Source organism: Crocuta crocuta, unplaced genomic scaffold, assembly GCF_008692635.1.
Source record: "Crocuta crocuta isolate KB4526 unplaced genomic scaffold, BGI_CrCroc_1.0 scaffold332, whole genome shotgun sequence".
Taxonomy (NCBI): Eukaryota; Metazoa; Chordata; class Mammalia; order Carnivora; family Hyaenidae; genus Crocuta; species Crocuta crocuta.
Window position 1 is genome coordinate 2,716,375 of NW_027532025.1, and position 12,839 is coordinate 2,729,213.

The window sequence follows — 12,839 nt, forward strand, 5'->3', positions numbered from 1 at the left end:
GTCATGATCAGAACAAAGATAGTCAGGAAACAGGATAGAGAGGAAGTAAATTGTGTAGCAGAGTAATGTAGGCATTTTACAAAGTACCTTGGATGAAAGGTACTTTTGGAACTACATCCATTTTCCCAGAGAACAGATAATTAAGATATAGACAACTGGCAGAGGAAGCTTGACTTATCCTCTGACCTGGCTAATCACAGGTCAAAGCACTCTGCAAACTATAAAGACCTTCAGAATAAAAGCAACTCATCTAGCATAACTTCTGGCATACACTTACTAAGTCATGCATCTAACACATTTGTTAAGGGCTCACTATATGATATTTGGATCAATGTTTGTATCACCTACTAGACCATGAGCTCCTTAATGGAAGTTTTGATTCTATATTCTCTTTGTCTACTCCAGTATCTCATTCATTGAACAAATGTACTTGACAATGTACTTATGTGGGGACACAAGGATGAGCAAAAGCTGGCCGAATCACTGACTACAAATGCATCAACTAGGACAATACAGCAAGCACTTAGGATATTTGAGAATCACAACATACAGGCATTTAATCCAGAATGGAGTAGCCAGGGAAAGCTTTCCAGAGAGGAACCTTGAACTGAGTTTAAGAAGGACCCACTAGGTTAGCTAGAAGTTGTAAGGAAGAAGAGTATTACGCACATTTTATATGTGAAAAAGAAGTGAATCAATAATATCTTTTATCTTTATGCAATCAACTTATATGAACACATCCAATGAGTTTCCAGGCATTTTACAAACAACATGCAATCTCTGTGAGGGAAAAAAGGAGCATCATTCATATAATGCTGAGTACAAATGTGGTATAAAAGCACATGGAATATACATGTTTTAAACTCATTACATCTTGTTTACCACATGTGATTAACTGAATAATGTTTGTATGTTTAGATCAAAGAAACAAGCTAACATTTTGAAGTGTAGTTCCATTTAGGATTCAGCTTTCTACTTTGTGTATACCTGGCTCTCCATTGATTTTCCTCAGATTTAAAGATGATAGAAAGTAATCCACTCCTTTGTCTCAAGGGAAGCATTCTTTTTATTTTTAAAATTAACAAGGCATCAGCTTGAAGTATTTTTTTTACAGACGTAGAACTCAATTGGGCCTGTGACTTCACATGAAGTGTTTGGCAAGATCTAAAGCCACAGCCTGAAAATTGTTTTACTTGATATTCCTTAAGGTTAATGATACCAATCCAGGAACATATTGATTCTTAGTAAAATCTACCATTGGAAATTTGGTATCAGAAAATTACTTTTATAAATTACTTGCACTAAGCCTGTACCTCAACCATTTACAGACACTTCTTTATTTTGTTTGTTTCCAATAGGATGAAATTAAACTCTAGTGATGAAATATATCCTGTGCTTATCTCCTAGAATCTAAGCCCCTTGCAGACAAATATAATGCATATCTCTGCCACCTAGCATGGTACCTGCACTTAAGAGGTACAAAATAAATATTTTAGGAATGAAAGAATGATCACAGCTGCAGTTATGCCATTTTTTTCTTGATAAGAGATTTTTTAAACCTATGGTATGCATCCTTTGTCCACTTGAGTACCATATGTACATATACTATTGTTCATATAGATGTATACATATACATATATATTTAAAAAATATATGTAACATGTAAGTATATATTTAAGAAATAGAATGATGTCCCAAGGGATACAGAAATGCTGATGCATAGGAGCACATGTACCCCAATGTTCACAGCAGCACTCTCCACAATAGCTAAAACATGGAAAGAGCCTAAGTGTCCATCAACAGATGAATGGATCAAGAAGATGTGGTTTATCTATACCATGGAATACTACATGGCAATGAGAAACAATGAAATCTGGCCATGTGTAGCAACGTGGATGGACCTTGAGGGTGTTATGCTGAGCGAAATAAGTCAGGCAGAGAAGGACAAATATCATATGTTTGCACGTATAGGAGGATTAGGAGGAACTTGACGGAGGAACAAGGGGGAGAAGAAGGGCGGAAATGGTGGGGGAAAGGGAGAGAGGCAAACCATGAGAGACTCTTGAATGCTGACAAAAACTGAGGACTGATGGATGGGGGGGGAGGGGGGTGATGGGCATGGAGGAGGACACTTGTGGGGATGAGCACTGAGTGTTATGTGGAAACTAATTTGACAATAAACTATTAAAAAAAAAAGAAATAGAATGATGTATATATGACAAGATATTTACAAATAAAATATTTATATTGATTATATTTATCAAGTGCCTATTATCAGAAGTACTGTGGCAGATACTTTATATATTATCTCTGATGGTCACTAGACCCTTCCAAAAGGAAATATAACCCCTGATTTATCGATGAAGACACTGAAGCTCCCTGAGATTATATAATTCCCCTTATGTGATACAGGACCTAGGCTATTCCAACGCAGAGTGCATTGTGCTTTCCATCTCATCATAAATTACCTGAGGCAGTTTCTGCCTCCCTGGGTCCAACCTGAGACTGCAACCCAGATCTGAAAGGCCTTCTCCAGCGGAAGGTAGCCTGGACTCTGTACAACTAATTACAAACAACTTGCAGCACATCCACCCCCCTTAAAAAGACAGGCACATCTCTGGGCTTTTACACTGAGGTCTTTATAATTTATAAAGGCCTTGGGAGCAACCCAGAAGGAATAGCCTCCATATTAGAAAGATTAGCTCCAAAGGAAATAACTAAAGAAATCCACCCACATGGACTTCCATCCCGTCTGTCTGTTCCCCATATACCCAGGACAGCAGGCGCACAAATGACATCTGCATAGCTTGTTAGCTTAGTAAAATAAATAGACTGCGGGCAGATCATGGCAAAATGCCTGCCCTCGTTTTCAAACTCTCCAGAGGCAAATAGGGAATTAGGATCAACTAGAAAAGGGCTGACTTTTCTAGAAAATTTCTATGATGAAAAAAATATCTGGATAGTACCGGATGCCTAAAATGATTTGTGAAAGGTAGAAGTCTATGTATTCTGTGTATGTAAGTATGTAGTTTTCTTTATAAAAGAAACATAAAAATTAAATAAGAACCTTGAGTGAAACAAAACTGCCACAGAAATTCTCATCGTTCACCTACTTTCCAACAATGGTCAATTTTGCTTATGTAAGTGAAGTGAAACATACCTAATTGATAATCATGTAACCATCCCCCTTATTATTATCATCACATTCAAACAACTTTTGAAATTTAGACAATTACAAGTGGTAAACTACAAATGATGAAAATATTTAATAAAAACTGTTCCCCTAAAAAAAAAAAAAAACAAAGCTTATATAAATTTAGCTGAACGTCAAATACATTCCTTATAAGGCTTAATTTTTTCTACTATTATAGAATGCTATGAGTTGGAGTCCAAAAATCCAAACAGTTGTGCACAGGCCACACATCTAAAATGCTATATGGTATGAAATGCAATTTTGTTTTCAAACTGATATAAATAATCTCTGTAGTATTGCTAACTGCCCTTCCCACATTCCCCATTTTACATCCCATCATATTGACCTGCTATCTGTTCCTCAAATATAGTATTTAATTCGCATTCTTCCTCAAGGCCTTGAATTTGTTGTTCCCTCTGCCTAAAACGCTCTTCCCCTGGGTCTTTACACAGCTGTCTCCTTCTCATCATTCAGGTCTCTGCTCAGATGTTAGCACTTTATAAATCTTCCCCAACTGACCTCCTTAATTAAATTACATTCCCTCCCATCATTCTCTATCAAATAATCCTATTTATTTCCTTCATAGCAACTATCACAATCTGAAATTATCTTCTTTATTCATATCTTACCAGAGCCTCTATTTGAAATTTATTCCTGGGAGCAAGAAGTTTATCTGTTATGTCCGTGGCTATATCACTAGTGTTTAGAACAGTGCCCAGCTGTGCAGCAGATGCTGACGATTTTTTTTTTTTAATGAATGAATACGATGTATCACAGGGAAGAACTTTTAATATAGCTTGGTTTCTAAAGAAGTGATTTACATTAACCATAGTATTTACAAATACATAAAATAAAGAATAATTTTCAGACTGATCATTAACTTTTTATTTAGCAGGCTGTGATTAGACACATTCATATACATTTTCTCATTAAGTATTTACAACCATTGAATTAAGTATAATTTTACAGGTGATGAAACTGAGGCACAGAAAAATTAACTTGCTCAAATTTATATAGCTACTCAGTTGGTAAACCAGTGCATGGAGGACATTCCACTGACTGAGCAGATGAACAATGACATGAACTCCAAATTTCACCCCATTTTTGTGATAATGCTGATCTGTTGTACTTTCAAAATTATTAACTCATCCATCCAGGTGGTAAATACCATAAACTTCAAATGTTTGGTTCTGAGGGCAGAATATCTGAATATTCTCTATTATATCAAAGATACTTTGCTGTTTACAAACATATGTAAAAAAAAAAAAAAAAACCACAAAGTTCCTAAAAACAGACATATCAAATGACCAGGCTATCATTTCTGTAGTTATTTGTGTTCCTTTAGAGGCAGCTAGTAAATCAGTATTTGGATATTTGGATTCACTAGTTAAAATTGCTTTATGAAATATCAGCATTAGTAACAAAAAAACCTGATCTCCTGCAATGCTAGTATAGAAGTCCAGTTATTAATCTTTAATAGACAGAACACTGACCCTGAGGCACTACAAGATGCTCAAAGATAAAGCACAATATCTTCATCAACCATAAAATGAGGAGTAATTACATTTTACATTTTACATTAGTAAACCAAGTTAGTCAGTTAACTACAATATCTCTTTAAAAACAATTATTCTCTATTAATTCCAGATATTTAGAAGTTTACCATTTTACTTTCACTGACATTAGAAAAGAGAAAATATACTCAATGCTAAAATAACTTGAGTATCATGAGTTTAATTTTTAAAAAATAATGCTGTCCTATTTAAATTTTCCAGATCGATTAATACCGTGGGAGGTGGTAAATATCCTAAAACCAGAGGCTTTCCAGATGATAGATTCTCCCTTAGCAGGGCAGCAGTAGAGGTTATTTAAGACTGAGGAAAGTCACTGCTTGAAATTACTATTAAAATTACTTTTTTGTTTATTTATTTTTTAATAGTTTATTGTCAAGTTGGTTTCCATATAACACCTGGTGCTCATCCCAAGTGCCCTCCTTCATGCCCATCACCCCCCCCCCCCCCCCCCCCCCCCCCCCCCCCCCNTCCCTTGCTTTTGGGGATGTGTGAAGTAAGAAATTGCTGCAGTTGAGGTCAAGGAGGTTGTTTCCTGCTTTCTCCTCTAGGGTTAAAATTACTTTTAATCCTCTGATTTTCTGTTTGATTTTTCAGACTGAGGGGCAACCAGAGGGTAGGTAGGACTTGCTGTGCAGAGTTTGAGGTTGGTATGGCGTGCGAGTGGGGGAATGGATGATTCTGTGTTTTTTTTTTCTTTTTTGGAATTTAAGTCTCCAGGAAGATTAACTCAGAACCATTTAAAATAAAGACCATGGATAGGATGCCTTGGTGGCTCAGTCGGTTAAGCTTCCAACTTCGGCTCAGGTCATGATCTCACGGTTTGTGGGTTCGAGCCCCATGTTGGGCTCTGTGCTGACATCTCAGAGCCTGGAGCCTGCTTCAGATTCTGTGTCTCCCTCTCTCTTTGGCGCTCCCCTGCTCACACACACACACACACACACACACACACACACACACACACACTCTCTCTCTCTCAGAAATAAATAAAACATTAAAAAAATTTTTTTTAAATAAGGACCATGGAGAGCATCTAAGGTACCCCTATAAAGGAAAGAAAATCCCTAGTCTGCTCTCATTGCCTAAAACAAACAAACATAAAAGCTTTCTTTCCCGTGGCTGAGTAGCATGAAAGAAAAGAAGTTTCCTTATAAATATCAGCAAGAACGGTAAATAGTGAAATAGAGCTCAGCTGCAAAATTATTCTTAATCAGAATGTGCANTTAGATTAGGAAACTGAGGCATAGACTGGCCAAGAGATTTGCCCAAGAATGCCCAAATAATGAGAGCACAAAGACAATGACCCAAGTTCTCAGGTTTCCAATTATGACCTACTCTTACACCACGTTTCCTTACTAGTCTGATATATTCCCTATAGTCAAATTTTTCTCCAACTGGTTACTTCTCTGTTCTTGTTAAAAGAAACCTAATTTTATGCCCAATCCATTATGATATTTGCATAGTTTCCACTGAATACATTTTACCAACTAGTTCTAATTCACGAGATTGGCTAGAATCTGTTTTCTGCTTAAGAAATTAGATTTAGGGGTTCAGTCAATTTAAGCATCCAACTTGGGCTCAGGTCATGATCTCACAGTTTGTGGGTCTGAGCCCTGCATGGGCCTCTGCACTGACAGTGTGCAGCCTGCTTCAGATCCTTTGTCTCCCCCTCTCTCTGCTCTTCCCCTGCTCATGCTCTCTTCCTCTCTCTCTCCAAAAGAAACATTTTTTTTTAATCTGTAAGAAATTAGATTTAAAACACCAAACAAGTAAAGTATTGCCTAAAACTTAAAATATTTTTGAGACATTTAGTTTGCAATCATGTTGCCAAATGTAAGTAGTAACCAGAGTATTTAGCTGTCGGTCCTTTTTATTTCTTTTGATTCTTATTGTAGCCCTATACGAAAGGCACTACCTACATTTTACAATAAAAATAGAGACCACTTAATCCGCTCAAGGTTGCATGACTAATTAGTGGTAGTATCGAAATATAAACTGTGGTCACTGACTGTGGGCCTTTTGCTCTTTTCACTCTATCACACTGTCCTACATTTTTTAAATGTTTATTTATTTTGAGACAGAGAGAGATAGAGAATGAGTGGGGGAGTCCAGAGAGAGGAAGACAGAAAATCCCAAGCAGGCTGTGCAGTGCCTGACATGGGCCTCTAACACAGGAACTGTGAGATCCTGACACCAGTCGAAAATAAAAGTCAGACACTTAACCTACTGAGCCACCAAGATGCCCTTGGTTCTAAACCAGTCTGTCCAACTCCTCTTAGAAGATTTCCTCTTAGATACTCCCTATTATCTCAAATTTAAGACATCATTATTGAATTCACTCTATTTATCTATGAGTCAACCTAAATATCCCCATTTTCATTCTAATACTACCCATCTCTCAACTCTACATAGTCACCATGTCCTTTCAAAGTTCCCTAGTCTTCCTGTGATCTGATTAAAAATCCTCATTGTTTCTCACTAGGATTCTGGAAGACCAAATCTCCAAACATTACCTTTTGTTTACTAGATTTATTTAAATACAGATCATAGCCCTAAAAGATAATTCCACGTGTTTAAGATTGTTCAAGGGAAATAATAAAATGAATGAACCACATCAAATTAAAATATTTCTTCATCAGTAAAGGTCTAGAATTCTCAAAGATATATTTTTTATTTTTTTAATGTTTTATTTATTTCTGAGAGAGAGAGAGAGAGCATGAGCAGAGGAGGGTCAGAGAGAGGGAGACACAGAATCTGAAACAGGCTCCAGGCTCTAAGCTGGCTGTCAGCACGGAGCCTGACACAGGGCTCGAACCCATGAACTGTAAGATCATGACCTGAGCCGAAGTCGGACACTTAACCGACTGAGCCACCCAGGCATCCCCTCAATGATATTTTTATTTTCATTTCCTAATTTTAATTTTCTCACAGTTTACAGAATTTCATCATTTCTGATAAGCACACCTATAACAAATTTTACAAATTGTATTGCCCTTGTAACTTCAGAGTTTTCCATATCCTGTGACAAGTGGCAACACTATGATTCATGTAAGCCCTTAAACAAGAGGAAGATAAAGTCTGCAATTGAAAAAACTACTTTGGAAAGAACAGAAATCAGTTGTTTAAGCCTCAATGATGGCAAAAGCATCTCCAAATATATTGAAATTTGGTTAAAAGTATAACGAAAACAGGGAAAGTTTCCCTCCAGGCACAGATGAGGAAAGCAATTGAAAATTATTTCTGATTCTAATTTTTGTGGATCAATACTTTTAGGGAAGACATCTCCCACCTGACAAAACAACTTCCAGAAGCCTGATAAAAATTAAGCTACGGTCAAAATCTGGCAACTAAGAGAGAGTAGAAAGGAATGCAGACAATAACATGTTTCTGAATGACGATAGAAAATCAGCACACAGAGTTTTTTGGGAAGATTACCAACGGATGAGAAATGCAAACAAGACACATAAACAGTATGTATGGTGCAATTTATTCTATCTTAATTGCCTTATAAATACTTGAATCACTTTCTGGGTCTTCCCTAAATTGACTGGTTTAAAGTATATGACAGGAAAATGGCTAGGGACTCACCAGAGGGAAGTCCAGAGGTTTTACTTCTCACAGCAGTGGTTCTCAAATTGTAGCAAACCTAAGAATCAGTTGAATGGCTCATTAAAACACACATGTCTGGGTCCCACTCCCAGCATTTCTGATTTACGTGATCTGAGGTGGAGCCCAAGAACTGACTTTGCTAGCAAGTCTTTAGAGGATGTGAATGCTGGTGGTTGGGGATCACACTTCAAGAACCACTGGCCTATAAGTTGGGGTCTTGGCATTTTCTCAAACTATTGTGGCCTAATGAAAATGTTCCTGTTTATTGTTCTAGATACATATCTATCACATAAGTCTAAATTTGCATGGGGTTCACTGGCTATTGCTGGCTAACATAATTTAATTGTATTATTAATGGACTCTATTTATACAATATAATTTATTGTCTGCTCTTGACTGTCACAGAATGATTCAAATTTAGATCCAGAAGAATCCTTAGGAATAATCTGATCTAATATCCTAATTATGAAGATGAGGAAACCAAAGTCCAGTGTAATATTTAATAGATATAAACAACTGTGATTTCTAAAGTGTGGTTTACTGTCAACAGCTTTTGAAGAATTGTCTCTGTACAATAGTTACAATAACATATTACGTTCATACAATAATCATGACTATTCTTTTGTTTGTGATATAATTAATTTTAAAGATAATTAAGAAATTCTCACTGATGAGAAAATAATTCAATAAGAACTTATTTTGAACAGCAACAGCTAGAAATCAAGGCAGGAGCCTCTTCTTGGCCAAATGGTTTCCAGGCTCAAAAATGTTATAGACTTAGTAATGTAATATAGATATGAACCCAAGGAAACCCTGAGAACTATTTGTAATAGAGTGTACCATCCTAAAAAAATAAATGTAAGACTTGCAATTTATTTCATAGAATAAAATCTACTCTTTGCCAGGCAGTACTAACCATGTTCATTTTAGGTCTCATTAAAATCTCATGACTACCCTGTAAGATTAAAACACTGAAGCTTTTAGGGTTTAAATAGCATAGGCTAGCAATATATTTTCCCATGATAAAAACACAAAACTTTTTCTAGTTTATTTGCCAGCACTTATTTAATTTAGCTGCTTGACAAGTTGGCACATTCATATCCTACTAAGGCCTGATGACTTCATTTTCAGTAAGCAAGAATACAAATATCCTCTTGGACAGCCAGGAAGTCTAAACATTTGTTTTCTAAGTATTCATGAGTCTACTATGGACATTCACCCTCCCTCTCTCCTTTTGGAGAAAAATACTGGCACTGCCAAATTAGATGACTTCCTTTCCTGGAAATACATTTAGCATATTATAACAGTTTCAAATAGTTTAAGTAACACATTCCATGTTAAACAAAAACATTTTTCAGGATAGCAGACAATGGTCTTTCATAGAGGGATTCCATAAACTGCTCACTATTTAAATTTGGCTCTAGATTCCATAGTTTCCCTATAAAGGAAGGACAATTTACCATACAACCTTTCTTATTTTAACTAAATTCCTCACAGTTAACTGATGAGGGATAGAAGCAGAAAAATGTTCACCTTTAGCCCAGAAGGCTGACGTATATCCTGCAAAGCTTTCTTAAGGATTAAATACATGCTAGATGCTACATTCCTAAAGGATCTCATAACTGCCTGTACATCTCACCAATAGCTAAAATTGACCTGAATGACAAGCATCAGAGAAATCTTGAGAAAATAGTTTTATTAGCAGAAATCTGAAGAAGATGATTACAATCTAATATTCCCTGCATGTCCCTTCCCCATTGAACACTAAGCATATAACCACCAGCTTCATATCACAAATGTGCAGCTCTTTCTACCCACAGGCCCTGTCCCCGTGCTACTTAAATACACTTACACCATAAACTGTCTCAAGAATTCTTTTTTCATCATACACTCCTAACCCCACATCATAATGATGAAAATTCATAACTGGGGCTGACTCAGAACTTTGCCCAAATCTCAAAATCAAGTCAAAATTAAGAGGTTCAAGTAACTGGCAATTAACAGAAGACAGCCCAGGTTAGAAACGGTAATCAACAGAAAAGTGATCCTTTACTGGTATTTACCACTGAATAGATATATTGTCCAATATTTGAAATAAATTTGAAGACCTATAGAGCCATAATGAAGACTGCTTGTTCTTGCTAACAGAAAATTCAGAAAAAAGACAAGAAGGAACATTATTGAAGGCAAATTTCAAGAAGCATCGATAAAGCTAATACTTATAAAATAATCTCCCAAAAGAACTTTATGTGTGCTTTAAATACTTAATATATGTTCATAAAAATAATAGTGATTTATTTTATTGTTTTCATAATTAAATTTGATGTTTTTATCAATGAACTGGAGAATACAACCTTGGTATATTTCACTGGGCTATAGTAAAGAAGGATCAACTTGTGGCAATTGATCAGAAATAAACTAAATCTGAGGTTGCTGATTAATAAAATATTTGTACTGAGAAATATACACACTTTCCTTGAATTCAGGTTCTTTATTTCATCAAATGAAGCAATATGATCTGCTTAGCATTACCTTATAGATGATTGATTTTGACTCCCTGTCTTGAATAAATATACAAGGTGACAATCACAAAAAAGTATTGAAGTAGAGTTCAGACTGTTTCAGAAAAGCTATTACCCAAGGTGGGGGAAAAAAAAACCCAAATAAAACCTAAAAGCCATTATTGAAGAATAACGTGAGGATGTTTTTCCCATCCTGAACCAGACAGGAGAGAAAAGGAGAAATGGAGTAGCTTATAAAATGGTGGTGTGGTTACTAGTAACTTTAGAATTTATACCAAAACAAACACAAACAAACTTCTCATAATGAAAGCACACAACTGCTCAAAATGATACATAGTCAAATGTCAACCGGCTAGCAGGTGAACACAATATTCTGAGCAGGCCAAAACCAGAAATGAGGTTATACTGCACAGAGAACATGTATCTTGCCCATTAAACAGAGAAACAAAGAAAACACTCTAACACTTACTCTTGTCTTTTTGTCAGTTTCATTTTCAAAACACTGATTGTCTTTATTTTGCTCAATACATGAAGTATTTTCCTTTGGTCCACTGCAATCTGTAAGCTAAAAGAAAAAAGTTTAAAAAATCAGTACTTATTTGTTCTCTGCAATGTGAACTAAGTATTTTTCGAACTTTTAACATGCACATTAAAATATCTATGACCTGAATAAATATTATTCAGTATTACTTATGTCAGTGTTAGAATATGAATGCACTGTCTAACCCATTTTTATATTGCTCCCAAAGAGAACACGTAAAATGGGACAGTTATTCAAAGGCAAGTTTTTATAAATTTCAAAGCTTTTCACCAGGGAGTGTTGAACTTGTATTATTCAACTGTAAATTGATGATCTGTAAAAAACTGTAAAGAGCTGAACATGGTTAATAGGAAGATGAAGAGAAAAGGGTTAATTTCATCTTATATAAGTTCCCATACTTGCAGGAATCTCTACTCTGTGGTACTTATTGGAGCCTTCACAACAAGTAGAGGCACTAACTACTTTTCATTCTGGACTATCCTTTCAAAGATCTTTGTATAACCACAATTTTGGATGATAAAAATGTTTACTTCCAGAGCAAAGGTAAATTGGCTTATTGATCATAGTAAAAGATTTCCATTCCCAGGGTGCCTGGATGGCTTAGTTGGCTAAGTGTCCAACTTCAGCTGAGGTCATGATCTCAATGTTCATGAATTCAAGCCCTGCATCCAGCTCTGTACTGGCAGCATGGAGCCTGCTTGGGATTCCCTCTCTCTCTGTCTCTCTCCCAACATAAATAAATAAACTTAAAAAAAAAAAAAAAAGATGGGGCACTTGGGTGGCTGGGTTGGTTAAACATCTGACTTCGGCTCAGGTCATGATCTCAGATTTTGTGGGTTCAAGCTCCACATAGGGCTCTGTGCTACAGCTCAGAGCCTGGAGCCCACTTCAGACTCTGTATCCCTCTCTCTCTCTGCCCCTCCCCCACTTACTCTCTCTCTCTCTCTCAAAAATAAATAAACATTTAAAACATTTTAAAATTAAAAAAAGATTTCCATTCCCTAAGCTGAGGATTATTCCCACTGCATGAGACTGTACCACTTAGCCATCCTTGCATTGCCCTATAGGAACTGGGTCTTGAGAAACTGCTGCCTGGATACTACTACAGTGGTGCATAATCACGTCCTTTGTTTTTTGTACTAGGAGTCTTCTAACATTCTGGCATTCATGAAACTCTGTCATTGTTCTTAGATTTCAAGTAGGATACAATCTCAGCCCCTTCACAGTTCTTGACAATTGTGATAACAAGGACATAATGCTGACAGACATTCCAGTTTTCTAGAAGAGAAAGGATCAGGGATTTGCAGACTGATAAAAGCATTTTCTGGGATGTCTTTGGGAATTGGTAGCCAACATGGTGATGAAATTTATGTTCAACTGCATAATAATGATCCTCCACTTTA